This window comes from Ictidomys tridecemlineatus, chromosome 6, assembly GCF_052094955.1.
Source record: "Ictidomys tridecemlineatus isolate mIctTri1 chromosome 6, mIctTri1.hap1, whole genome shotgun sequence".
Taxonomy (NCBI): Eukaryota; Metazoa; Chordata; class Mammalia; order Rodentia; family Sciuridae; genus Ictidomys; species Ictidomys tridecemlineatus.
The window spans coordinates 23,133,886-23,161,881 of record NC_135482.1 but is presented as its reverse complement, the minus strand read 5'-3'; the positions used below and the strand labels follow the sequence as shown (position 1 = coordinate 23,161,881).

Sequence of the window (27,996 nt, the reverse complement as noted above, 5' to 3'; positions counted from 1 at the left end):
CTGTCCTCCATCTTGGGGGTGGCTGGCTCATGGGGGGGTGGGGGGGTGGGGAACGGACATTTCCCAGAGTCCACAGCGGCCGGACGTTAACGTCTTTCTTGACGTCGAGAGGAGACCGTTAGCCCGCTAAGGACCGGGGACGACCAGTGGAGGCAGAAGGTGAGGGCTGTGGCAGTCTGGGCAACACAGATAGATCCTAAAGTTATTTTCTTCGTTGTCGACTTGCCCTGTGATCAGCAGTACCTACCAGCTAATAGCCACCACAACTTGATCCCTGAAGCTGTACTCGGGTAATAAGAGAAAGAGGATTTACTTCTAAGTACACAGATGGATTGTTCTCTTTTCTCAGAGGCTCTCGGTTAGTGGAGTGGGATTGACGTTTGTGTCAACCGAGTGGTTCGTGCTTTCTGAACACATACAGGTATCCTAATACTGTATTAGGGATTCATTCAACTTATTGCGCCCTGTGTGGACAGGGATTTACAGAGAGAAGTGCAATTGGAAAAGCACTCCTCGGGTTATTGGATCGTTATTATGCAGACGTATGATTACGTGCTCATTTACCCATTTATGATTTTCCTTGTCTATTGTAGCTCTCGTCTGTTTTTTTTTTTCTTTAAAACGTCCAGATGAGCTGAATGTTCGCAACTGTGAAAGACTTGTAGTAGGAATTAGATAATAGGGAAGATGAACTTTGAAAGTGATGAACAATTTGATAAAAACTACAAAGGAAAGGCTCTCGGTTTCTATGTGTTGGTATAATATGTGGATGTAACATGAAGCCATGATGTTGCAAGTGAAACACAAAGAATGCATTAGGCAATGAGGGAGAGTGAGGAGAAGAAGAGAGATCTATAGCATTAGGAAATATCGTGTGTAAAGAGCTTGTGTAAGTGAGGGACTTGTAGCTGTGAAGATGTAGGCAAGTGGGAATTACTTGTGAGTGGATCCTACAATGAAATAACACACATCAAAGACTTAGTACAGAACCAATTAGTGAATAGAGTTCTTACAGTTATTATTTCCACCACGAACTGAAATATATAATATCTGTACACAAAAGTTTGGTAAATCATAAATCATTTTCCTTTTATAACAGTGAATTAATTTAAATAGAGAGAGAGCCAGTACTTTAAGTCCCAACAGAGAAGTTAGGGAGATTTCCAAGTGAGAATTTCTGTGGGCATGGGCATTTGTCCCTATTATCAATTCTTGAAAGATATCAGGTTCCAGAAGAAAGTGGGCCTTTCTAGTCATCTTTGTACAGAAAGAGGATGGACTAGTCAGTTTTGTATTAATATTTTAAAAGGAGCCCTTCACCATTGCTTAGTCTCAGAGCCACCCTTAGTGTTTTCATGAGTTCTAACAGGCAGATTATAGAATCCCTGAGCAGTGATTCTGATGAGTGTCACAACTGTGGGAGTCAGGATGAATCCCTTGAGAGTGCTTCTGGCATACAACAGAGAAAACGCCAGAAGATGCCCAAGAAGCCAGCAAGGGAAGAAAATGATCCGAAAGAAGTCCAGAAACAATTGACTGGGAACAGGCTATACCCCCTGAGAAAACCAAGTACTTTTTGGAATCAAAGTGAGAAAGTTTCAGGATCCAGGATGAAGATTGTGAGTATCTAGAGCCACAGGTTTTGGGAAAGGAAGAATCTTTTGGCATATGAAGAGATCAGTGACCCTGAGGAAGAACCTACTCATAATGAGAAGGATTGAGGATGTTGCCCATGAATCAGTGGCTGGGGAATGATTGTTAATGGAAGATTTAGTTTTAATCAAAATTATTTACAATTTTTTTCTCATATCTGGGTACGGTGTGAGACTAATGCCTATTTCATTTTTATTTGGTGATGAAAAAACATTACATTAATACTGACATTTCTGTAAAGGCAACTCTGGCTTATAATGTATATGACTAAATTATTCAACAAATCCAGAATTACTAAGAATAGATTGCAGAACTCCTTAGAGAAAAGAGAAAAAGAATCACTGACTTGCACAATATAAAATTAATATAGTCAAGAAACAGAAACTGCCTTCAAAGGATAGGGTTGGTGGAAGGGAGATTTTCTGTTAGGAACAGGGTGGTGCTCTGGAGCCCATCCCATGGTGCTACTGTGCAACCCCACCAGTTGGGATCTCTACATACTGATTTAAGCCATTCTCTGACCACATTTCAGATTGCACAATGTTGACAACTGTCACTGCTGACATTTTGCACCTATAACTATCTTTCATTTCCCATCATTGTATACAAATTGAACCAGCAGGCACCTTTTGAAACTGTCTAATGGATGCCTTGTAGGCACCCCTGCTCCAGTACCTGAAGCCACACAAGTACATAATTAGTCTTTTCTCTGTGTTTTTGAGTCTTGCCTATTCTAGTTAAATCTCCTCTGCGTTGGCTCCCCTAATGCCTTCAGCTGACAACTATCTTTCTTGTCTTATTTTTTAGAAAACAAAGACAACTCCATTCTTCAGATGCATTTTATAGTGTCTCATATCATTCTCATGTTATAGATATCATTTGCATTTTCCCAGGTATATATGGATCATAAACTCCAGCTAAATTCAGTACAAATCTTAGGAATTTCATAAAATCAAAGGGCTGTCTTAAAACCAACTGTAAGGTTTTTATTTTTTAATTTTTTTTTAGTTGTACATGGACACAATACCTTTGATTTATTTATTTTATGTGGTACTGAGGATTGAACTCAGGGCCTCGAATGTGCTAGGCGAGCACTCTACCACTGAGCCAGAACCCCAGCCCCACCCCCTGACTGTAAGGTTTTTAGATATTCACAATTATAATTTCTCTTGTGTTTAAAAAATTATTTCATTTTAAAGATGAAAAAATTGGGTTCAAGATTATACAACCATCAATAATTGAGAAATTCTAAATCTTTCTTCCCTGTTTTGGTGCATTTTATACTTCTTTTTCCATATTTATGCCAACAACAAGGATAGATTCATACAAATACCCACTAACTCTGTTTATATTATAAAACATGAAGGTACTTTTCATTCAGTAGTTAATTAATAAATGATATTTTCTGGGGATACAAAGATGAAACAGATGGTCTCTTCTGCCATCAAAATGATTGTTGTCTGATACAGAGTTATAAACAGACTCTAGTGTTAACATATAAGAGTAATGAATAAGCATAAAGGATGGTGGGTGGATCACAGATAAGAATAGTCATTCTCTCACCACTGCAGGAGAATTAATTAAGACTTTACAGTTTGCCTGGATTTGAAGGATTAGTAGGAGTTTACCAGGTGAATAAAGATAGCTGAACATTTGTTTCAGGGAGAACAGTATGCACAAAAGACAAGAGTTGAAAATTTCCCTCTGCTCTAAGAGTAACAAGAACCTTTTTATGTCTTAATCTTTGTGGCCTGATGAAGAAGTACTTTGTAAGAGGAGACTAGGAAGATAGGAGCAAGAGGAAATAAATTATGTTTCAAGTCTAGGCATTAATTCTATATAATCCTATAATTAATCCTGCTTTTCACAAAGCTCATTAACAAAGGGAGGTGGTTGCTCTAAGGAGAGCCATTAATGACTGCCTTTCACATTTTTGGACCCTATAGAGGGTGCATCACAGATTTTTTAAAATTAAATTTATGTCCCCAAACTATAATATGAGAGAAAGCACACTATTCTCCTTTTGTCAATGTCTAATCTGAGGCCAAGAGAAGTTATGGACTTGCTTCTCATCATAATTCTGGCAGATAATGGAGCTTGAATCTTTCCTAGGATCTGATCTAATTCAGAAACTTCTCATGAGTCTGTTGGCAATGAGAAAGGTACAGATGCTCATAAACACATGCAAGGGGACTTAATTCTGGAGCATTTAATATCAAGGCTTCAATTTGCATAACCAAGAACCAATGGACTTGAAACAAAAAAATCCAAATACATACTTAGAGCTAATGATTTCTATACTTTCTGAATAATAGTAAAAGTGGTGAGAAAATTATAGTTAGAATACAGAAGACTTGAGCGGTTTTAATTAGCTAGACATAATTGCCAACTATCAAGCATTTCACCTCAAAGTAGCAGAATAGTCATCTTTACCGCTTATAGGACATTCAAGTGGAAAGGTCATCTTGTAGGCCAGAAAAACATTTTCAATGAATTTAAAGGACTGAAAATTTACAACTGTCTTCTTTTACTACAGTGGGACTACATGGAAAACAACAAAAATGTCTGAAAAATCCTGATTAAGGATTACACAACACATTGCTAACAAGAAAAAGTCAAAGAAGAAATAAAAAGGTAAATCAAGAAGTTGTTGAAAGAGAATAAATAGAAAACATCTAAGATTTGGTGATGCAGATAAAGTAGTGTTTATAGCAAACTTCATAGTCTAAATTGCTTATATTGGAAAAATGAATAGTCACAAAACAGTGGTCTCAGCTTCCATTTTCAGACACTAGAAAATGAAAAGTGAATTAAACCAAACTAATCAAAAGGAAGAAAATTACAAAGATAAAGGCAGGGAAGAATAGAGATGAACAAAAGTAGAATAATTTATTACTTAAAACATTTAACAGTCTTGTTAAAGGAAACTAAGATACATTTTACAAATACAAAGGATGCAAGAGCTGACATCACTAGACTATATACATATTGAAATGTTAATAAGGATATATTATAAATTAAAAGCTACTAGTTATTTTAAAATTGGGTACATAATTTTGGTTTACATATCTTTTTGCTGATTTCTTATAGGATACAATTGTGGTTCTCAACTATGGTCTGTAATATGATTATAGAGTTTTCCATATTTGAAAGAGTTCTAAACATGATTAACATTATGCTTTTACACCTCAATAAAACACTTGTGACCATACAGTATTTTTATTCAAAAATCTTATACAAAGCCACTATTGCTATTTGGAAAAAAGGTGTTATATCAGTTTGAATTTGTCAACATTATCAAACTATTGTTCAATAGAAGCATATATTTCCCTCAAATGGTCTCTCAGCTCTGAAGTTATATCATTGATAGACCCATAGCTCTATGGTTCTATGGTCCACTCTTGCATCTGTGACTACTATTTGAAATATCATTTTTTGAGATCAATAATCAATTATATTTTGTAGATAAAACATGATTTTCCCTTTTAAAAATGGACTAATGGGCATATTAGAGTTTTGTTACTAAGTTGTTTCCCACAATTGCAGCTGAGTTCTGTTTTCTAGACCATTATCATTGACCACTCTTCTTGCCTCATCCTCTTCTTCAGCACATTAAATGGCCTAAAAGAAATACCTTGTTTCAGAAAGCTTTCCCATTTGTTTATGAAATAAGACTGAGTTTCTTTATACTTCACTAATATTAATGTTTTAAAAACAAAGGGTGACTTGCATAGCTTAGTACATTATTTTAGCAAGAAATGAAACTCATTTTTTTCTTTGCTAATGTGAATAATTACAGAATGAATCTCTTTTTGAAATGGAGAAACTTTATTCCTTTATTAATTTCCATGGGAAATAAAATTTGGATGCTCAGATGATTCAATTTTTTCAGTATTTCATCCAATAGAAGAAATAGAAAACAATTGTAGGCTTAAATATATTACAAAATTTGGGAGTTCTTCATGGAAGATATTTATGTAGTCATTAGTGATTGCACAATCAATGCTTTTAGTTGCTAATGGTTTTCTTTTCCTCTCGAAATGTAATCCAGGCATTCAATTCAAAAAATACTTATTTGACATTTATTGTGACATTTTAGGAATATCTCTCACTCTTTTCAAACAATCAAAAATAAGGATGAGTTCAGAAAAACATTTTACGTTCAGAAAAAAAATTAGCTCCCTGTTATTGAAGTTCTATTATGTAATAATGTGCCAAAGATAGTCAAAACCCTATAATTTAGATTACCCCATTTTATAGTTCTAAGGCCAGAAGACTTCAGTATCCTACTGATCATCATACTCTAGAAGTACCATAATGAGGATCAAAACATGAATCTTATATGTTCATGCTCTCAATTACTGTGTGCTGCTCAACACACAGACATTCATGCAGTCACTCACAGATGCACACACATATATATACCTACATATATACACGCATGTACTACATGTATAGACACACTGTGAGAATACAGCTTAAACAGTACTCAGAGTGAAGATAACGGGAGCTGGAACAAAAAGATTGGATTGCTAGTAGAGATACTGATGAGAGCAGAGGTCTGTTTTATTACTCTCTTTACATGTCAGTCATTTGACTCAGGACACTGATTACGTGGGATCCCTATTTTAAAGCATCAGTGAGATGTTAAATCTAAAGTGACTGAATGGAGATGTTCAGAAATAAATTATATGAACTTAATACAGGAATATTGAATAATAATTTGTTTAAATAATACTCATTTAGTTAAAAACTATAAGCAATGTTACTTCCATTCTGTGTAGTATCATGAGTCCTGCTATTTCCAATTTAAATATATACGAATAATACAGCAAGTATACTTTATCAAGGAAATCATTGCAAACAGTCCAAACTTTAAAATCTTAACTGAATTTTTAAAATACCTTATTTATTTTTATGTGGTGCTGAGGATCAAACCCAGCGCCTCATACATGCCAGACGAGTGTGCTACTACTGAGCCCCAGCCCTTAACTGAATTTTTAAAGGTACCATCCATGTGGTTTGGGATTAAGGGAAAAAAATGCTGATAGGCACTGGGGCTGGTTTCATAACTTGGCTATTGTGAGTTGTGCTGCTATAAACATTGCTAAGCTTGTATCACTATAGTATACAGTGGTGGCTCCATTTCTAGTTTTTTGAGGACTCTCCATACTGCTTTCTGGAGTGGTTATACTAATTTGCAGTCTCACCAACAATATATGAGTATGAATCGTCTGTTCAAACATTTTTCACATTTTAATTTGAAATGGATAATAGACCTAAATATAAAAATTAAAGTTCTTAAACTTCTAAAAAAATAACACAGGAGAATATTTTTGTGACTTGGATCAGGTGAAGATAAGACTTTATCAAGATTTTTAAGACTTCATCAAAACTATTGCTTTTTTGAAGATATTTTTAAAGGAAATTAAAAGCTAAGTCACTGTTGTGAGTTATTCATTAATATAGACCAAAAATGCTTTTGTCTTTCTACAATGACAGAATTTATTGAATAACAACTTGCATGCTACACTACTTGCATCAATGGCAGTTCACTGAGTGCTTGTGAGTCACCTGGTAGTCATAAGCAGGCAAACACAATTTTTTTACTCTAATCTTAATTTCTAATATATAAGACACTCCAGACACACATCATACTTTACACAGCTTCATATGTATGTATATGTAAGCATATATATTACTTATGTATAATTCTCTATATGAACATTTTTTTGTTGTTTTGGTTTTTTTATATAGTTACCTAGCAGCATAATTATTGGATCACACAAGAAGGGAGTTTCAACTATATAAGAAACTGTAAAACTTTCTGTTATTTAATATAATGATACATGTGAATTGTAATATATATTACATATAATATTATACATTATATATACAGAAAGAAAGTTAAGAAAGGGTTAGGCAGGCACAGGGGTTTAGAGGCTGATTGAGAACAAAGGCAAAGAGCAGATACAAATTCTAGGAGTCACTTCAGGTGGTCAGTGTTTGCATCTTTTCCCTGCTGTGATTAAAGACCTGACAAGAACAATTTTAGAGGAGGAAACTTTATTTGGGGGCTCATGGTTTCAGAGGTCTCAATCCATAACATCCCCCTCCATTCCTCAGGGCTCAAAGTGATGCTGAACATCATGGTGGAAGAACATGGTGGTAGGAAGAGGTTCACATGATCAAGAAGCAGATAGAGATTCCACTCGCCAGATACATAACCCAAAGGCATGCCCCTAGTGACCACCTTACCTGCCTTCAGTTAACCACTTAGTCAATCCCCATTCACTGATAGGGTTAAGCCTCTCATAACCCAATCATTTCATCTCTGAATGTTCTCACATTGACTCACACATGAGCTTTTGGGGGACACCTAATATCTAAACCTTAACATTCCACCCCTGGATCCCAAAAGTTCATGCTCATCTCACAATGCAAAATACATATTAAGTCCATTTCCAAGATCCCCATAGTCTCAACAGTTCCAAGATTGCCTAAAAGTTCAAGTACAAAGTCTTCCCTGAGCCTCAAGGCAAACTTTGCATAGTGAGCTCAGGTAAAAATCAAAAGCAATTTATAAGTATCCAATATAAAAATGTACAAAGTAAACATTTCCATTCAGAAAAATAGGGGAATAGAAAGGATAAGGCCAAAGCAAGACCAAAATCCATCTGGGTAAAATAAGTCCTGTAGCTTCACATTAGGCATATGGGGCACATGGCATGGTGATGTTTTGTCCAAAAGCTTTTGTAGCTCCACCCCTGCAGTCTTGTTGGTTGTAGCCCAAGTAGCCTTTCTCTTGGTGTGTCTCTGCTCGATTCCTGCAGCTTTCCTAGGACAATGTCCCATGTTACTGGCATTTCTTAATCTGGGGGTCTCCATTGCAGCTTTAGCGTTCTCCTCACATGTCCAAGCATTACCCTCCCAGGGACTGCTCACAAGGACTTCAATCCTGGGGCAGTTTGCCTCCTCCCTGGCCTTCCATTGAAATATCAGTGGAAGACTCCATGACACTCTAATTCTAGCATATGCATTCCTGCAGAAAGAGCACTATGTGCTTGATGCCAAGGTCTGCCACCATTTAGGGCAACAGCCAAGCCTCCAGGGAACCTGGCTGAGGAAGCTTCTGAGTGCTGGTGTGGCTGAGCATGGTGAAACAACTTCCTAGGCTGCCATTTGCAAGCAGGGTCCCCTGCCCCCACTTCCCATGGTCTCTTCTCAAGGAACATTTACTTCCATGAGCCTGATTTGGGTGTGGTCTCAAGTCCTGAGATGCCCTCAAGCCATCTTTTTTATTGTCTCTAGCTGTTTAGTATTTAGTGTTTCTTCTGTGACAGTAAGGTCTTTAACATCTGAAACTTCCTTAGCTCTTATTTTATTTCCAATTTTCAACTCTAAGGTTTTCAAATATTTCTGGTCTTCTTTCTGCTCCTGAATATCACAAGAAACTTGGCTAAAAGTTGCTAGCAATACCCATACCACCACCTGACTGCTATGCTGCCTAGGAATTTCTTCGCCAGATTAAGAAGTCCATCACTTTTATAATCAGTCTTACAAATAATCTTAGCACATGGGAAAAATGTTTATAATTTCTTAGCCAGAATAGAACAAAAATGGCCTCTAGTCTGATTTCCAATAGAATCCTCCTTCTCCTCTGTAACCTTATGACTCCAGTCTTCATTGTGAGCAGTTCTACCAGCATTCTGATCTTCTGAGCTTCCATCAGAAATACGTATTAAGCTCTGTTTATAATAATCTAAAGCTTTCACAGCTTTCATTGGCAAATTATCCAAAATTCCACCCACAATTCCAAAATGTTCTAAAAGCTGCTAGACCACATGGTCAGGTTAGTCAACAACAACCATCCCACTCTTCAGTACCAATTTTTTTTTAGTCAGCTTTTTTGTCCCTGTGACTAACAGATCTGAAAGGGACAATTTTAGAGGTGGAAAAGCTTATTTAGGGGCTCACATTTTCAGAGATCTCAGTCTATAGATAGTTGGCTCCATTATTTGGGGCTTGAGGTAAGGCTGAACATAATGGCAAAGGAGTGTGGCAGAGGGAAGCAGCTCACATTGAAACTTGTCTTGAAAATCGGGAAATAAGAAGTAAGGAAAAGCTACTGTTTTCAGCTTCAGAGGAAACACCTCATGCATAGGGCATTTTAACCATTTTTTTTTTCCTTTTTTGAAATCAGCCTCTTAAGTTGTGGTTTTTATGGTTTATGTTTCTTCTGGATACTATTTTCCATTTCTGCACTTGATTATGAGGCCAGGTTTAGAGGTAGAAAATTATCATACATTCTTTTTTTTTTCAACTGTGATTAGGTCATTTTTCCTATGCCTGTCAGCAGAAGAAAGTGAGATACTTTTTTGAGTGCCTATGGGCTAGACTTATCCCAGTTTTTCAGTATTCAAGCTAGTGGTGATCCTGGCATAACTGTTGAGAATGAAGCTCCCATATGAGTGCATTATGTTAGGGAGTCTAGGAAGACAACCAGCAAAGCTGTCTCTCACTACCTGGTTCTGCCATGTTTAGTGCTGCCTCACTGGAAAGAATGAGCAAGATCACTGTGTGCTGCATGACAAAGACCCTGGAGGATTCAGACTTGGAGGCAGATGACTTATCTCCTCTTACCACTATAGACTTCCTGGTGGTGGTGGTGGAGGAGTATATTACTCTGTTCTATGGGCTAAAGGAAACTTGAGAGGATAAAGAGGACATCTAATGGTTGTTAGCGACTTAACCTCCTTTTCTCAGAGGAGTGAACTGAAAAATGCCTCCCTTTTTGCAGCAAAGAAACTCATGGAGGACAAAAACAATGGGGAGAATCTGTACAGACTTGTAAGGGCTTAATATGGGAACATTGGGAAGCTAGGCATTTCCTTATGAACCATTCCATGTAAAATATCGCTCTCTCAATGTAGAGTATGATTGGCTACATAGGGGAGGAAATTGTCTGATGGGGAGGGAGTGGTAGTGTTTGGAAAGAGCACAGGTAGAGTGCAATTAGGCTCTTATGGAGTGTATGTCACTGGGGCGTTCGCTCAGCAGTGCTTGGATCACTGTAAGACACTCTATGAGAGCTGTTGGGAGAGAAGATCAGGGGAGAAACTTTTGAGATTCACCATATGCATCAACTCTTTGTTCATAGTCTCTCTGTGTATCTCAAGGCAAACTGGGATTAGGGATGCTGTCTACTGATGCCAGACATGCTTATGTTACCGCTGTTTACTGGTGACGAGTCCTTGCTTCCCCAATGCTGAAGTATAACACCAGAGAAGCACACCGAGGCAAGTTTAGAGTGGAAAGTAGAAGCTTCATTAAAGGACAGCAGAAAAGACTTCTCCCTGGGCTGGGTTTGTGGCTCAGTGGTAGAGCACATGTGTGAGGCATTGGATTCGATCCTCAGCACCACATATAAATAAATGAATAAAATAAAGGTCCATCAACATGTAAAAAAATTAAAAAAAAAAAAGACTTCTCCCTGGAGGAAGAAGGGGACCCAAGAGGTGGAATCTGTGGAAGGGCAGGGTCTTCCCTTTTTTATAGCTAAGGTCTTCTTTCAGCTTTCCCGAATTCCTGTCCTTTGTTCTCTGTTATCTTGCAGTGATGGAATGTAGGTGGGAAGGCCCAAAGGGTGGGAGTCAGGTGGGCTGTAGGAGTAATCTAGGCAGAGAGGACTTTTGGATTAGCAGCTGGGAGCTGCTTCATTTAACATTTCCTTGGGCTGAGCTTGGGGCCTTGGGGACATTTTCAATTCCCCTTTTCCTGGACTCCATTCTCCATGTGGCCATCATTCTTGATTTTACTGGATATTAGACCCGATTTACCTAACTACACTAACTACCTATCTGTAAATCTGGCTTCACTTGGAACCTGGATAGGACAGTGAAAAAATGGCTTTGGCAAAACTCAACATACTTGACCCACAGGAGAGGTGATTAGGAGCTGCTGAGACCATAAAGCCTGTCAACCAAGTCTTGTAGAATCCCTAACTGCAGTTAATTATGGATGAGTGCCCATCATAGTCCTCCAGAAAGAAAGAGACATAAAGGTACACCTCAGAAAGATGTGAGGTGCTGAAGAGCTAACTATGGTGGCAATCCTGGGCAAACCTGAAACTGATATCTGTCTTGAAAATCAAGATCAGGTCCTTGGGGCATGGGTTGTAGCTCAGTAATAAAGTGTTTGCCTCACTTGCCTGAGGCCCTGGGTCTGATCCTCAGCACCACATAAAATAAATAAAAATAAAAGATATTGTGTTCATCTGCAACTAAAACAATAAAAAAGAAAAAGATCAGGTCTTATTCCGCCTGTATGGCAGATTAATCACCTGAGATACTGAGGCAAGAGTTAAAAAAGAAAGTAAACTTTATTTAAGAGACAGGAGAGAGAGAGAGAGAGAGAGAGAGATATCGATCTCCAAAGAGGAGGGAACACAGAGCGTGTTTGTGCCCACGGGAGTGGGAGTGTCGTTCTCCTTATAGATTGTAAGTTTGCTTTCTGATCATGCCCACATGACCAAAAATTCAATCACTTATGTTGAAAAGTGGGATCCCTCCTCTGCCCCAGAGGTGTTAGCAACCAGTGGCTGTAGAAGTGCTATCTACTTATTTCCTTTTCTTTGACAATCAGCTATCTTTCTTTTGCCACTGTCTCAGGTGGTTGTCAGGCTGGCTGGTGAGCTGGATGGGAGGAGGTAAGGTGTCTAGAGAAGTGCCTGATACATAGAATAAATGTAACTATATATTTCTGCTGTTTTACAGCATAAAAAATACCTTATTTTCATATACTGAAACATTTGTGACTTCCATTCATTTAACTCATTTTAATACTGTATGTAGAATACTGTTTTACTCATGATAGAAAAAAATATACACAATGTTTCACATGTGTTTTGTTTGTACAGAGAACTAAACTGCAAATGCATTCTGCAAAAAACCTGCTGCCTTATGTTACAAAGCTAAACCTTAATTCTTAAAAAACAAAAAACATTATTTGGCTTAAGTTGGAATAAACATATATGCTTTTTCCTCAAACATTAGCTATTCCACTATGTGAGTGGGAGGGGCTTCCACTGTCATCAAAATCTGTTTTGGATTCTATTACTGACTAACAGACTGCCTCCAAAGGTAGTAGTGAAAAATATCCATTGAATTATGTTACAAAGCTCTGTTGGATCAGAAATTAGGGCCAGTACGGGGGGATGGCTTGCTTCTGCTTCATGTTCTCTGGTGTCTCATCTTGGACATGAGGGGGACTTGGTGGCTGGGACTGGAATTGTTGAGAGTCTCCATTCACATGTCTGACACCTGGGCTGAAATGTCTTGCACATTGAGTTCAGCAGGACTGTCAGAGTGCACGTATGAGTCCTGTGCTTCCCGCAAATGTGGCAGGCTCAGGGTAGTTGACCATATAATATGACAGCTTGCGGCTCAGTGCAAGCGCTCCAGTGGGCAAGGCAGAAGCCTCACTGTGTGTTATGACTCAGCCTTGGTGGTCACATAGTATCGCCTCCATCATATTTTATTGTTTGAAGTAGTTACCTGTCTATCCAGGTTTCCATGCAGGCGATATAAACCTCACACCTTGATGGGGGCATGTAGAAGATGATGTCACAGGAGCAAGGAGCTTCATCTGCTCCTCACTCCCAGTCACATGTACAAGGTAGAAGGATGCTGAGCCACTGAGGTGTTCCCAGGCTGCCCATGAATGTGGTGTTATGCTAGATTTGTGGGACCTCAGTAGACCTCCAGGAGCCAAATCTGATGCAATCACACAAGAGTCTTTATTGCAAGCTCGAGCCTGGACTCACAACTGTTCCCCATGCAGTGGTCCCAGTGAGTGAGTCCCGGTCCTTTGTTCAGTGAGATTTTATAGGTTTTGGGGGATACTCTATGCATCACAACATCACACAGCAAATCATTCCATACCGCAGGAAAATCAAACAACAACTCCTAACATTGATTAGCACATTCAATGGTGGGAAAAATTTGGGTAGGGGTGATTGGTTAGTACAAGAGGGGGATTCCTTTGAACTGATTGGTTTAGGCCACAAGGGATGTATGTGCTAAACTACATGGTTTCCCAACATGTTATCAACTACCATAAACTACTGGGGGGTCATCTGCCATTCCAGGTATTTTCCCTGTCTAATGCTAATTGAAGGTTGCTAGGGAGGTTGCTATGGGTCATCACCTAGCCTAACTGAGTCAGGGACACCTGAAACCTCAGACCTCTCCTGTTATTTACAGACGAACAACTCAGCAGGGTGGGTATGTGCTTAGGAGTGCTCTGTGGGTTTTTCCAAGGACCAGGATCACGCTCCCTTCCTTGGACAGGCTTTGCTCTGAGGTAGAGGCTGGTTTCTCAAAAATGGAGTCACATTAGTTTCTCAGTGGAAGGCTCTACATGAAGGCCAGGACCACAGACAACTAGGTATATTGACACCCCAAGACCCATCCAAGCTGCAATTGAACCTTTGTTCTATTTGTTTTTCTATATTTGCATCCTGAACACACCCTTCTTTCCATTTCTCCTTCTGATATCATCAAAATATTTCAGTCTGATTTTGCAGGACTTAAACATCTTTTGTACAACTTTATATTCATTCCACAAATACCTTTGAAGAATTCCCATTTGTGATTAAAATATTTCATATCATCTTAACTCTCTAGAGATTCTGATCAGATTAAAATTGATATGTTTAGGACTTGTGACAGGTCAGGAAGGAAATTCTTTTTCCTATCACATAACATAAAGGTAGCCTTAGTTAATTTCAATGCTTTCCTAAAACCAGGCTTTTCTTTGAGATTGGTATAATCATTAAATTATGCATGAACATTTGTGGGATGGTGACAACATAGGTCTGAGCAATATCAATATCCAATTTATAACTTAAGTTGAACCTTTAGTCCACTCTGAGGGACCTACTACTGCCCACATTTCACATTTGTGAAAATGAGGCACAGGAGGAAAAAGCAAAAATTGTAGCCCAGACAGCCTGTCTTCCAGAGTCTTCAGTGTTAACAAGGAATTATCAATAAATCAAACCTTTTACCATTTTTAGAGTTTAATTGCCATTTGTATGACCATGGGCTTGATAAGCACATAGCATTTTGAACTGAAATAGCACATGGCCCACGATAGGGGCTGCCTTCTTACCAGCTCTTCAAGAGATACTTGGAAACATTTTGCTATGGACAAAAATTTGTTAATGGAGCCATGTTCCTATAAGACTAAAGTTTTAAAAATTTGAACTTTCAAACTTGGAGTTATTTAAAATGCTTCCATCCCAAATCAGTATCAAAATGTGACAAAAACTAAAATTCTTATAGCTATATTTTACATATTGAGAGAAATTTGGGGGATAAAGTTTATTGTAGAAAGTCTATGTTTTAAGAACATGATACATATATATATATAAATCTGGACACAAATAACACATATGGTTAAAACAACCTGATAAAGTATCTTTACTTTAAAACTTTTCTTGGTTCAAGGTAAAAAAGGCAAACTATTAAAATGACACATGGCAAATTTTTTTTTTTTAAGGCATCAATTTCTTCCCACTAAAGGGAGGGCAGGAAGAAGGTGCCAGAGCAGCTCTGGGAGTCGAGAGCTACAGAGACGCCAGGCATGGAAGGTGCATGAAGCCTCATATAACTTGAGCATTTCTTACTTTTTGTGTGCACTTCAATTTACAAAATTCAGTGTCAAGAGAGCCCAGAGATAAGAGCAATTCTGCATGGGTGCACTATGCTTTTATGTAAGTATCATCCTTGAGATTGCACATCTCTGCTCCCCAAATCCCATGTGTTCACTCTCCATTAACTTCAGCTGCCACCAGGAGGAGCTGTTGGGTGGGGAAGCTGCATGGCATGTGGTGAAGTGCCCAGCCACAGCTGCATGCAGGCCTGTCCCTTCCCACTGGCCTAGCTCTTGCTTCCCTGAACATGGAATTATGGAGATGAAGCCATAGAACACTCTGGATTCTCCAGTGCCTTGCCAGAGATGTGTATTCTCCAACAGCTGCAACCCACCCTCCCCACACTCTCCAGGGAGGGCCTGAAGACCGAAAAGGATTCCTTCCTGCCAAAGCGACCAACTCAAAGTGTATCAAATATACACTGGCTCAAGGGGAGAGTTTCTGTCTATACTTCGCCAAGGGAAGCAAGTCCCCAACTACATTGGCTTAAGGCAAGTGTGTCCCCATCTACACTGGCTTAAGGTGAGCAAGTACATACAGTGAGCAGTAGAGGGAGGCACAGTGGTCTAGGCTGCTGGGCTCCAGCCCTTGCCCTGGTGCCAATTTCCGAAAAGAAAAAAGACTGCCTTTTTAAAATCTTCGAAACTTCAATTTTATTATACAATTTGTGTAAAAAATAAATTAAGAATAAATTTCCTACAAAGCATGGAAGAAAGAGCAGGATGGGCAGGGTCAGGGGTTGAGGGCATGGGAGTGTTCTAGGGAATGTCTCTATGATGTGTTTTGCAGGTGGGGGCTGAAGAGACTCCTCGTGGATGCAGATGTGCTCCTGCCTGGATTCTGTGCAAAGAAGCTTGAGCCAGTCAGCACACCTCACTACTACACCATGATGTCATCATCCACAAAGCTCAGGGTCTTCTGGCTGGCTGTCAGTTCTGTCAATGTGGGCATGGCATTTCCATTGGAGCCTCTCTGTTCCTGGACACTGGCCGAGGGAAGCATGGTATACAGCAGAGTTTTTGCATGCATTTGGTGATGCTCCTCCTCAGTCTCTTCCAACCCCTGCTTCTGTGGTGGGATTGCCCTGTGGAGGTACCTTAGGAAGATGAGCTCTCCTGGGCTCAGGATTATGCAGGGAGGTTAGGCTGGGAAGGCGTGTGTCCCTGTTGAGGAAGCTGAGAGGAATAACAGGCATGCTGGCAATTCCAGCAGCCTTCTGCAAGGACTGCTTGGCTGCCTCATGCTGCAGCCTCTCGAGGGGCAAGGGAAGAGCAGGCTCACTAGAATACTTCCAGGGCAGAGCCAGGGAGGATCTGCTGGGCCCAGGTGATGCACAGGCTTCAAAACTGGAACCCAAAGCCTGCCCCCTGGGTTCTCTGGTGCTCCAGTATGAGGTATGTGGCCATCGTTTCGTCCTTGAATCTTCGACGTGGTACGGACACTCAGGTACTATAGGGATGGTAACCCATGTCCACCATGATTTTCAAAATTTTGGGATCCGGGAGTTAGAAGACAGCCTCACTCGAAGGACTGGGTGTGAAGCTTCCTCTCCCTGGCTTAGCCATGGGTACTCCATTATCTGCTCTAAGGTGGGCCTCTGTGTGGGGTTCACCGTCAGGATCTCATTGATGAGGCTCTGTGTTCCCTCAGAAACATGTGGGGGAATGTCATACATTCCCTGCGTGATCAGCTTCTTCAGCTGCTTATTGCTGGTTGCCACAAATGGGCATCTCCCTGTGAGCATAAAATAGAGAATGACATCCAGGCTCCAGATGTCTGGGGGTTGAGGGGAGGCATTGAATTCCTTCCAATGGACAACTTTAGAGGCAACTTAGAGGAGAGTACCCCAGAACCTGTTCAGCTTCTTCCCAGCTGTGAATCTGGTGCTCAGGCCAAAGTCGATGAGTTTGACGTTGCTGCTGGCATCCACCACCACGTTCTCTGGCTTCAAATCAAGGTGCATGATATGCATCTTGTGGCAGTACTGCACCACATGCACGATCCACCTGAAAAGTCTGTGGGCTCCTCCTTCCGCATGACATCAGGTTCCGGGATGAGGTCCCATAGCTGTCCCCCCTCTGCATGTTCCATGATAAGGTAGATATATTCCATGGTCTCAATGACCTAGAAGAGCTGCATCACGTTCCGGTGGTCCAAGGCTGCCATCATCACCGGTTCAGAAAGAAAGGGGAAGTTCTCGACCTCTTTTGCCAAAACCTTCAACCACAACCTCTATCACCTGGGCAAAGCCTCCCTCCTCAATGTCCTGCAGGACCATATAATGGTCCGTGAGGTGGGCTCATAGCAGGAGCCTCGCCCCTAAGGCACTACACTGCTCTGACTACGCTCTCTATGCATCTTAAGCTGGAATGAGGATGCTAGCTAAAATAATAATAATAATAAACCAAAACCAAAAAAACCCAAAAAGCAAAAGCAAAAAAATATATTTTAAAAACCCAAATCAAAAACCAATATCCAAAGACCACAACCACCAGCCACCAGCCACCACCAAATGCACTATCTATCTGGGAGTCTGACAGGTCACCACCAATAGCTTCCTGTACAACAGACCCAGCTGCAGCTACCCTCTTAAATAACTACTGTTTGAAATTCCCTCACAATGGCTCCTTCTGAGCTCAAAGCACGAAATGACCCAGTCAACCCTGGGCATGACTCCCAGTGGTCATCTCACTTTGGGGCTTCCAAGAACTTTTCCACTTTCATGACAAGAAGAAAAAACTCTGGAAGATTTTTTCCTTTAGTACATTATGGTGACCCATATTTACTTGTTTAGGAATTAAAATTTGCAGGATACTTCAGCAGTCTTCTCATTTCAAATCTGAAAATCCGTAATATCTTTGTGGCTTTGAAAGACCTCATCATAGCTACACTCAAGGTTTCTGCTTTGCTGCCCTGAACTGAACAGTTTTCCTCCCCTGGGCCCTTGCCCCATGATGGACTGACTGCCTTACCTTGGGCAGAGCAGTAGAGTCAGCTATCTATGAACTGAGACCTCTGGAACTATTAGTCCCAGAGAAGCTTTTTCTCCTCTAAGTGGGATCTGGGAGTTTGAAGAATGCCTCACTTGTTCTTGTTGGGTGTTTTGCTCACAGAGACAAAAGAAATCTAATTAAAACACAGCGCCCACCTTGACAAATGGACATGTGTGTGTGTGTGTGGTGGGGGGGTGTGCTGGGAACTGGACCAGGTCCTTGCACATGCTGGAGAAGTTCTCTTAATGTGCACATTCCCATCCCTGGGGTTGGGGGTTCCTGGCCTAACCAGCTCTCAATATATTGAGGCTGAACTGTCAACAGGAATTTTGGAGGGATTCACACATTCAAGCCACAGCATGTGACAAGAGCTGAGGGAGTTGGTCCCCACTAGATGTGCCCTGTGTGAGGGGAGTCCTTCAGGTTACATGAAAGGACATTAAATAGGAGTTTAGATTTTAATGAAGATAGAAAATTTCTGGGAAAGCAAATTTATGACAATTATAAAAGCTAGGGTTACTTTTGTGTTCTATATGATGTAAGAGAATAATATATCAAAACACAATTTTATCCTATGATATTGAGTAAATCAGTAACTGAGGGGGAGGGGTTGGAAACAGCAACCACATTCTGTACACTGCTGAATTCATGTTGGTATAGATTCACATCAGAGTGGCATCTCTCATGTGAAATGGAACCTCATGTGAATCATAAAAAATGACTGTAGAACACACCCAAGATGAGACGTAAGGAATTAAAATGTTTCACTACAATCATCAAGTAGGAGGGAAGATGATCATATAACAAAGCAAGTTATATTGAATCAAAGCTTGTGCTGTCTCCTTAGAAGAAAATAAGGCACAGTGAGCCAAGGGCCCAGCCTGTTGTCCTTATGAGGACACAAACCACACAGTGTTCTAAGGCTTTCTAACAACAGTGAAATGAGGAAAAGAGTTTGCTGTAATACACCTATGTCCTGCTAGGAATTATTCTACTTGCAATGTGGTCGTTTCTGGCCAAATCACTTCAAGTTTAAAGTTGACCAAATGCTTTTCCCATCCTAGAGCAATTTAGAATCCAGTACACTAGTTTTCTAATTGTTAAAACCTAATCATAGAAAGTCCTGTTGAAAGTAGCTTAGGTTCATAATCAGGTAATTGAAGCATTTTTATTTGTGTTCTAAAAAAATATTTAAAGTAGGCAAATTCTTTTTTGAATCAAATTGGATTGCATATCTCTAATTTGATATTAGTAGTCACAGGGAGTCTTCTACCATATTTAAAAAAAAAAAGTTTGGGAAACAGTAAAGCTCATTGGTACAGCACCTGCCTAGCATGTGCAAGACCCTGCGTTTGATTTCAACTGTGGAAAAAATAGTTTTAAAAATCCTTTCATAATCCTACTATAGAATCATGAAAAATTTTTTAAAATCAAAAGCATCCACCTTCCAATTATGCATCTAAATATTTCACTTATTGTTATATGTGTTATCATCACAGATCAGTAAGTTATCCTTTATTACTCTAAAAGTTTGCCTTTTATTACCAACTATATGCTGTGTTTCCAAAAAACCCAACTTACCACATAAGATAGTAATGATTCTTAGTACTTTCTTCCAATTCTACCATCTCTCACTTTTATTTTTATTTACTCTTTTTAGAAGAATTCTCACTTTTATGTAAGATGAGAACCAGAGCAAGTAAACAAGAGAAATGGGTTAGTGGTTCAGTCTCTCTCTCTCCCCCCACCCCCCTGCCGCCTTTGGAACCAAATATGATTTAATCCAGGGGCGCTTTACCACTGAGCCACATCCCCAGCCCTTCCCTTTTTTTTTTTTATTTTTTTAATTTTGAGATAGGATCTTGCTAAACTGCTCATGGCCTAAGTTGCTGAAGATGGTCTCAAATTTGTGATCCTCCTGCCTCAGCCTCCTAAGTTGCTGGGATTACAGGCATGTGCCACTGCACCTGGCTCCATTTCTTTATAACAGATGAGAACTAAAGGAAACATGCTGGTTTTATGATTCTTACTTCATGAGTAATAACTGGCCTCACCAGCATATGTTTTTCTGGTTCTAATCTGACCATGCTCCTTGACCTTTGAACTGTTCCTGGCTTCAACTTTCTTATTTGGAAATAAAGAAACTGAAATGTTTTTCAAGTATATTTTGTGAATACATAAGTTACAGACACTGACTTCTGAACATGTGGGAAATACACAAAAATAGCTCATAATCTTATCACCCAGATAGAGCCACTGGGAACATTTTGATATAGTTTAGAAAGAAGAAAATAGTCAAGAAAATACATGCATATGCAAATTTGAAGTAGAATATAGCCATATACACATATATATATATAAACAAATTGAATACTTTTTACTTTATGAAAATCAATAAAAATGAGATATGCTTGATTTTGAGGAAAATATAAATTATAACTATCAGAAGAATAAATAGCAGAAATCCTAAGTAGGCCTATAATGAGAAAAAATCTGAAACATTTGCAGAAATCGACTTCCGTGATAGAGGTATCATTATGATCCTTATTTCACGTAATGAGAAACTTGAAAGTTTACACAAATAATTGGCAGAGCTGGGACTTGGCAATAGTTTTCATGCTCATAATTGCCATGCTCTTTGTGGCTCAGGTCCCCATCAAGTCAAAGCTCATACAGTGACAACATAGTAGTTTCGTAACAATCAGTAACCCACACCTATTCTGCCAGCTTGGGCTGGCTCTGGAAGAGTAGGGAGAGAAAGGATTCCATGCAGAGGGGACAGCATGGCGTAAAGCAATATGCTGTAGATAATCAATACGTTGCCATCTCTACCAAACTCCTCTTCAAGACAGTGCACAGAGACATCATGCTGCTTTTGACAGAAGGCAACAGTTCTCAGCGTCTTTTCCTTCTGCTATCATGTCACATTAGGATGGTAGCGCTTTGGCAGAAACCTACTGTATCCTTCCTTAATGAGTTGTCAGAGGTTCTGCCATGCCATTTGTCTTCTGAGCACGTTTTTATGAAGACTGTCAGTAAAGAGCAAAGATGGGAATAAAAAATATATTCACAAGTCAGCAGGAGGTTGAGAATCTGTTCATTCAGAATCAGCAGGGGACCGTGGGAAAATGCCCATTCTTTGAGCATGGCTGTGAAGGACTACCATTCAAGGGAGCTAAGAAAGTCTTCGCCTATTTTAAACTCACAAGAGCCTTCTGTGGGACCTCTGTCTGCCTACAGACAGAGAATGAAATACAATATAGCAGACATCCTAATTGAAGAGTTCAATCTTACTTTTGACCACTCCCCCCAAACCAATTCAGAGACAGATGAATCTGATTAGTATCAACTATATAGAGGGCCACCAGTATGGGGAATGAAGTTGACAATTACATATCTCAGGATAATTCCCACTCAAGCTGCAACAGAGGATTTTTCTTGTTTCACTGAGGCTATTAACCACACTAAAATTTAAAATCAAGGGTTTTTTTTTGGTGGTGATGGTGTTTGTTTTGTCCTGAAGTTCCTATAGTTTATGTTAGAAGATCTAAGGAGTAAATTTTGAAGGCAGATAGATCCTGGCTCTATGGCTTATTTCTCTGGGGCTTTAAGCAAGTTACTTGCAATTCTAGCTAATAATAACTACTTCACAGAATTGCTGTAGAATTAAATGAGATAATGTATGTAAATGTCAGTATAGATGTGTTTAATAAATGACAATCATGATGCTTATGATAAATATTATAAATATATAAATCCAAGATCAGTTTAGAATTTCCCCCCAAAATAATAGTTACCTTGAAGGAGATGAAAACTTTTTATTAAATCTAAATAATTATGAATAAATGAATTATAAATATTTTGTACCAATATTTTATCTTCTGTATGGCCAATGATACAATCTATCCTGTTATATAATTCAACAGAAAGCAGAATCAATTTTTGTTGTCTGTCTTAATTTATCACATTTCTAGTTGCTATACTATACTTTGAATACGAGTGTTCATGTAACTGCAAATCTTGTACAGAATATAGTTTTTAAAATAATTACATTTTGCTATCTAACCTCCTCAATATATATGAAAATATATATGTAGTTTTATCTACAAAAAAAGGTTACTTAAACCAAAAAGCTAGCCTGTCCTTTATTTTAGGACTACTTATATAAACTGTGTAATTTAAAGCATAGTTATAAATCAAGGGATATTCTTTATTTTAATCTTCATTCTTCTAGTTATTAATCTACACTATTAGAAAATAATATTAAAGCCAGAAGGTTTCCAAGATTTTTATTTTAATCCCTTCATCAGATAAATGTAAAAGTAAGGCCTGGAGAGGTCAGAATTATTATTTTATCTCATCTTGACCTACATATATGGTAGTTACCATGAACAAGACAATGTAAATAAACATTTGAAGGATATATTAACTGCATACCAGGGAACATGAAATTTCCCAAAGCTGAATTGACTTGACCAAACAGCAATGGTACCAAGCTTAATATTTTAACAATTTTTGTCTTCAGAATCGCAGCAACTATAAATAATAATACAGCCTGGGAATTACTAAATATAATAGAACTAAAATTTGGTATGAAATAATTCTTGATTTTCCTGTATTAACTGGTTCTCCACACCTAAGGATAAATATCAGTTATTTGGACCATTGGGAATAACATTCGATGCCTCATTTCTATAATTTCTTAAGTAAGTTCCTTACTTAATGCATGGAAAAAGTGTTGTCTAGTGCCTTAACCTGAAAATACTTCTGAGGGACCCTTGTTTTAGCTGCTGTATAGAATTGTGGTTTCAGAATCACATCTAGTTTGGTGAAATTTCATGTTTCCTGGTATGTGGTTAATATATCCTTCAAATATTTATCTATATTATCTTGTTCTCTGTAAGTGAAGCTTATATAGATCAAGATGAGATAAAATAATTCTGAATAGAAGATTATAAGAATAACAAAGAATCACTATTTTTCAGCAAGTCAGTTGATATCACTGCATAAAAAAGTACTAATTATGATAAGGACAAAAATAAACTACTTAACCTTACACTTCCAATAAATTTTCAGCAATACACAAAGTTATGCATGTAATCAGTCATTCCCAATCTAGACTATTTCTGATTAGTCAGCTATTCTGAAGCAATGTCAATCATAGTAATTACATTATTACTATTCTGGCTATTAAATGCTCTGTTTGTTCACTACTGAAAGCTCAACTGATCTGATACATAGCCATGTTATACTTAGTTGTGCGTCTCCAATTAATGAATGCTCAGAATGCAATTTTTTCTAACTTATTTATTCAAAGTAAAACACAATTTACAGTGAAAATTTGGATCAATTGAATAATGTATCTCTGAGATGTATTCAGTTGAAGAATCTGTCCCTGGATATTTGTAGTAAACATACTAAAACCTGAAGTCAAAGCATCATACTAGCTAACGTTTTCAGGGAAATATTCAATTTTCAAAGAGAAGCCCATGGTGACTAACAACAGCAGGAAATGCATTTCCCTGAAGAGCCATCTGTGTCTTGATGTCACACTATACACCCTCAAGGTTAGTGACATGAAGAATATTCAGTAGCCACAGATAACAAATTACACTCCTTCAAAAAGTCAATGACTAGTAGGTTTGCTGCATTGATGATAATTGGCTGCAGCATATGTCTATCCATTGTGAGAAGTGAAAGAAAAGTGTCTCAAAATAAAACCACTTAAAAAATAAAATTTGAATTTGACCCATAGGGACAAATTGTTAAGTTGACCTGAAAATTCTTCCCCTTTCAATCAGTGTTTTCTCAACTACAGGTGACTGTCTTCCAGACAACATTTGGTAACGTCTAGAGACATTACGATTGTCAGGACACAGGGAAGAAGTTGAGGATGCTATTGAATTCTAATGCCGTGGCCAGACCCAGGGCTGCTGCTAAATTCCTAAAAACACAGGATAGAGCCCACCCATACCCTAACAAAGAGTTAGGCAATCCAATGTATCAATAGTTGCAGAGTTCTGGAGATGGTTAGTAGTGATGTTGCATGATAATGTGAATCTACTCACCAACACTGAACTTAAATGATAAATATCATTTTTTGTATATTTTACCACAATAATAAAAAAACCCCACAGTGCAGAGATTGAGAGCTTTATGTTATTGTGAATCCTTCTGCAAGAAAAGTATTTAAGTTTGATAGGAAGGCCAAAAGTACTCTGCATGCAGTAAAATAACATTTAATAAAGCAAACAACTTTACTTTTGTCTTACAAACTATATTTTATTCTTTCTTGACTTGCTTCCAAATTCCTTTCAACTACTAGTGAATGATCTCAAACAATAGTTTCCTTGCCTGCCTGTATATTGCTGCCATAAAAATGAAAATAAAAACTAAGGAGTTTTAGGCTCAAACTAGTTGGACTTAGATGTCAGTTGCAGGCAACCAAAAGTCTTGACAAATAGAAGAGGCAACAAAGAAATGTGGGCAAACACAGAAAGTAAGGAAGCTTTATGTCACAGGACTGCATGGAAGGAAAGACTATGAAGCAACATCCCGGTAACACTGAAGAGAGGTATTGGTCCCAAAGAAAGGCCAGCCCAGGTGTCCACTCAGCAAGTCAATCGCGTGCTGCCTCAAATGAGGCTTCTCCAGATCCAGCATCTCATGATTTTATAAAACTCTGAGTTGGACCCAGGGATAATTAATCACTTTGCTTACGCACAACTTAACTTCCAAAGTAGTTTTATCAGTAGCCCTTCTCTCCCAATTTAGTCAATGATAGTTAAAATATTTCTATTGGAACAGCACATATTATTAATCACTCTTGCTGATGCTGAATTATAGTGTATCAACAAAACCATAGCCTTTCAAATGTTATTAATGTCAATGAAAATGAAGCTCTAACACTGGAACACAGTAAATGAGTCAAAAGTGTCTTTTCACCTGTATGACAGACACATTGTAAAAATATGTCTTATACAACTTTCACTAAAATTATTCTTTTTGGTTCTGTAATAACAAGTTGGAAAAAAAGATGTTTATAATCTGTCAAAGAAAAATCTGCATCCCAACACTAAGAGATTTTATCCACACAAGAGGTGGTAGAATATATAGGGAAAATTTTTAATGACATCAGGTATAAAAAATAAAAAGCAAGAACTACAAAGATAAATACCCTGTGCATCAGAAGCATTAATATTTGCTGCCTGGCAGAGACACTATTAAACAAAATCAAAGGTCAAATCATAGTCTGGGATAGTATTTCTCAGAAGCACAAAGATAGCACCTGGGAGCTCTAACAAAACACTGGTTTCTAGGTCCTTATTTGAACGTATGCTATGATTAAATTTCTTTTTTAAGACTTTAGCCTAAGAGAACAATCAAAGAGACACAGGAATAAGCATGTACAAGGTATTTGAAACACTGTTGCAATTACAAAAAGTCAAGACCAACCTGAATGCCCAAAAAAGTGATGACCCCAAATGATGCAACAACGTGGGCCTGAGCTTTGTGCAGCTATTAAAATATGGAGGTAGAAAAGCTTGTGTTGTCACACGGAAATATTGCAAAGTGAAAATAGTCCAAAAAGCTTCAGTAACATCTGATAACTTGTATGGTTAAAACATATTGAAAATAATGCTGTAAAGGAAATCATTCAAAATGTTAATAGCTTTTATCATCAAATGTGGATTTGGGATGTTTTTCTTCCTGTGTGTTTTCTTGGCTTTGCTAAGTTCTTTGAGTTAACCATGTATTGTTTTCATGGATTAAAAACATTACTATGAAAACAAATGTCATTTTGTTTTGACAAATAAGATAACAAACTTGAGTTACAAGAACATTGCTCCAGGAATGAGAAAGAGTGGTCACAATGAGTTTATGAGGTGATCTAACTAGAACCGGTGGGCCTTTGTTTACATTGGAGTCATACATTTGATAAGGAGAATGTCTTTTGAAAGTTAGAAAATATTCTTTGTTGGTTACTGGGGATTTCTTCTGCATTCTTGTTTATACAACTAACTTCCTTGGCAAGATTTTCTTTTCAGGGAACAATGATAAATTCAGCTCCAATGGAATTCTTGTAAATTCCAAATTAGTCACGTTTATATTAATGTGGATTTATTATGATCCAGAACAAAATAAGCAAGAACAGTATGTCCCCTTTCCCCCAAAAATATATTGTCTTAGGAAGAAATAAGCTCCTTTGATCTCATATGAATTCCTATTATTTGTCATGGATTAAGAACTCAATATTTGCTCACATATTAAGTCAAAATTATTCATAAAACGAGTGTGTGATGGTGCTAGCCTGTGTCATTCATGTTCACAGATTCCAGATGCTTGCTGGAAAAGGCCATGCCACCTTGGACACTGTTATGGTTAATATTTTCAAATGGTTTGTTGATGAGCATTTGTGAAATATTGAAGCAGCAAACAGGCTTCAAATGGCTGTGGGGAAAAATTCTTCATGCTGAGACTCACTCCTTCCACATTATGTCCAAATGAAAATAGGCTCTTCACCACCTTCCTCATCTGCCCGCTAAGGGGAGGTGGCTCAGAGATGTCATAGATGTTTGCTATCCCCCACCTCTTCCCACTTTCACCTTCTTGACCTGCAGAAGAGAACTCAGTTCTCAATGAATGTGTGTAAAAGTGGAAACTTTCTCTGATACAGAAGAGAGAGACGATGGTGCAGGATGTTGTTATAATGTTCAGAAATCAGGGAATTCCTTGGAGTGAGCTAAAGTCAGCTCCCTTGCTTACTGTCCAAGTCTGTCTGCTTATAAGTCTTTGAAGCACGAACAAGTGTGTGTTTGTGTGTGTGTGTGTGTGTGTGTGTGTGTGTGTGTGTGTAAAGACTGACAACGGCTGACTGAGACTACATGCGGCCAATTTTTGCAGGATTCTGAAGTTCTGCTTGATAATTTTGATTGTAACAAAATGGTTCATGTTAATTGCTTATATAGCTAAAGATATTGTTTCTACTATTATTATTCTAATATTAAGACTGCTGGAGCTAGGTGCGGTGGTGCATGTCTGTAATCCCAGCAACTCAGGAGGCTGAGGCAGGAGGATCTAAAGTTCAAAGCCAGCCTCAACAACTTCAGGGGGCCCTGAGCAAATTGGGTTCAATAGCTGGTACCAAAAAAAAAAAAAAATTAAGAACAAATACATTCCCACAACCTCTCAAAGGGTTATGTGATTAGCCTCCTTGATGGATCCCATCTTGGGTGAACAACACATGTTTAATTGTAGATATTCCAAAATCTGAAATGTTCCTCATCTCAAACATTCTGGATGAGACATACTCAACCTATAATAAGTTCTTTCCTAAGAGTTAATAAGCAAAGTTATAAATTTCTAACTTTTGTTTTACATAAGGGTCTCACTATCTCACTATATTACCCAATCCTGCCCTAGCCTCCCGAGTAGCTGGGACTACAGGTGCAGATCACTGAAGTCGGCCTGAGTTTCTCTTAAGATACTAAATACGTAATTTTTCAATAAGAGAGATTTCCTTAAACCACACATTTCTCAACTGATTTTTCTATCATTATTTATTAGATCAACCTGTGATATCATTTCTTTGCTCTCTCTTTAGTCATCCATGAGATAGAATAGAAATGGAAA

At 38.5% G+C, this 27,996-nt stretch overlaps 1 long non-coding RNA gene across 1 annotated transcript; it reads left to right on the top strand.

Moving 5' to 3' along the window:
* The first annotated feature begins 85 nt into the window (after window positions 1–85).
* Window positions 86–22,154, top strand: LOC120888047 (uncharacterized). Its single transcript, XR_013440381.1, has 4 exons — window positions 86–159; window positions 4,190–4,287; window positions 15,217–15,861; window positions 16,160–22,154. It is a non-coding gene; the product is annotated as an uncharacterized LOC120888047 (long non-coding RNA).
* The last annotated feature ends 5,842 nt before the right edge of the window (window positions 22,155–27,996 follow it).